This window comes from Pundamilia nyererei, unplaced genomic scaffold (genome assembly GCF_000239375.1).
Source record: "Pundamilia nyererei isolate P.nyererei 1_Seehausen unplaced genomic scaffold, PunNye1.0 scaffold00838, whole genome shotgun sequence".
NCBI lineage: Eukaryota > Metazoa > Chordata > Actinopteri > Cichliformes > Cichlidae > Pundamilia > Pundamilia nyererei.
The window spans coordinates 4,018-6,175 of record NW_005188239.1 but is presented as its reverse complement, the minus strand read 5'-3'; the positions used below and the strand labels follow the sequence as shown (position 1 = coordinate 6,175).

The window sequence follows — 2,158 nt, the reverse complement described above, 5'->3', positions numbered from 1 at the left end:
TAGAACACAAGGTAATTAATTTTTACAGTAAATTCACAGTATTTCATGCTAAGTGCTCAGGCGCATGTAGTCCACTGGAGTGGACAAGTTTATAACTTTATAAAAAAAACATATTTTTGGGAAAAAAAGAGTTGAACATTTTTTTTCATGTCCTGAGAAGAATAAAAGCACTTGAGAAAAAAATCTTGACCAAGGCTTGACCAGGCTTTCATAATTCATGCATCAGAGGGTTAAGCCAGATGTGTTAACCTGATCCCTGCGAAACACCAGCTCTGCGTGGATTTTGACCGCGAGTGACGTTGTTTCTGGCCTGAGTTTGCCTGAAATGCCGTGAGGCTCGTTTGAAAGATTGCGCCCAAGACCAACTCCGCCTCCACGGCGTGCCTACCTTTAGCTGCCACCAATGAGACATCAGAGCCAGGCTCCACATATCCAATCATGAGCACGAGGAAGACAGCTTTTTGCAGACTCTTCAGAAATATACAAGTCCTTACCAACTGCTCTGCAACCTTGTGTTTATGGTCCCCTCACCAACATCGCTTTTTGAGATATTTTTTATGAACCACCAAAAGAGCCATTTTACCCCCCAGTACAGAAGACTGCATCTGGATCTGACGGCAGAAGCGGGTACAAATGATTGTGAAGAAGCAACGGACATTTCATGGCTGGTCTTAGATAATCGTGAGTTGATGGTGAAAAGTACAGTTTTGCAAGAGGCATACAAGCACTGTGGAAAAAGTAATCGTGTGTAAGTCCTCTAAAACTGTCTTTGTGAACACTTTGCTCCCTATGTTATGCTTTAAAAATGTGATCATCAAAGAACATGATTTTTTAAAACTTTTATTCTTATGGCTGTAGCTCAGGTGGCAGAGCAGGTCAGCCACTAATCAGAAGGTCGGTGGTTCGATCGCAGGCTGCCTCCTGGCTGCATGCCAAATATCCTTGGGCAAGATACTAACCCCATGTTTGCCTGCTGGTGGTGGTCAGAGGGCCCGGTGGCGCCTGTGTCCAGCAGCCTCACCTCTGTCAGTGCGCCCCAGGGCAGCTGTGGCTACAATGTAGCTTGCCATCACCAGTGTGTGAATGACTGAATGTAGTGTAAAGCGCTTTGGGATCGTTAGGGACTGAGTAAAGCGCTATACAAATGCAGGCCATTTACCATTTATGCTTTTAAAGTATGTCAGATTATCATATCAAAACACTTATTTGTATGTTATAATATTTTTCTTACACCATGTGTTTAATTTTTATAGACACCTTCTTCATTGTATCAATGTGTAATTATGTATCTTTGATGAATAAAGTATCTAATCTTGTATTTGTGTACTTTCTGGTTATTGAATAAATAATTAGTCACATATCGCTCTGATAAACACAGATGACTGAAAGAAATGTTTAATGGAAAAAAGGAAACAAGTGTCTTGCTGCTAAACTTTTAAGTCACCAAGGTTTAAATGAGAAAATGCCAATAGGAAACTAGCAGCCCTAAGTCTTTATGTAAAACATAAAAAAAACTCTATATCAGTGATACTTGTTCTTACAAAGAACCAAGTTTGCTGATCTGATCAAAAAAGCAACAAATGAAGTATTTACATACTGATCAGTGCTGCAGTGCACATGAATTGCTCTTAGTCTGGCTCATCACCTGGGACCTGTTTGTCATGGGAGACCCTACCAGGAGCTGCACGCTCCAGACAACTCAGCTCCCAGGATCGTCTGAGCTCACAAACCCCTCCTCCATGAAGTTGGACACACACCTCTTCTATAGCAGAGGTCATCTTGATGAGCCATAAATGTAAGTAAGTGAGGTGTAATATTGGGTTGTGATATTTAGATTTATGTATAGATGCTGGTCGTGATGGTCAATGTGCCTGTCACGTCTTAAAAAATGTATTCATCAGGCATCAGGTCAGATCTTATTCACTTTAAATTTAGTAGTTTGAAGTGGTGTTTGAAGCTCAGCATTTCAGAGTGATGTTCTGTCTGATTCAGCTGTGATGTTTTTGTGGTCTGACATAATGTACCCAAAATACAGAGGTTAAAAAAACAAAGTGCAACTTCTCAGATACATAGAAAGCCCTCTCAACACTGCTAATCTAGAGGCAGAGAAGAAACAGTGCAAGAATTCAGTAACAGTAAAAATTGCAATTCCCCCCCC

General features: G+C 41.0%; 1 pseudogene; it reads left to right on the top strand.

Annotated features, from left to right (window-relative positions):
- The window catches only part of LOC106456003 (uncharacterized), a 3,859-nt pseudogene that overhangs the window by 870 nt on the left and 831 nt on the right, over window positions 1–2,158 (top strand).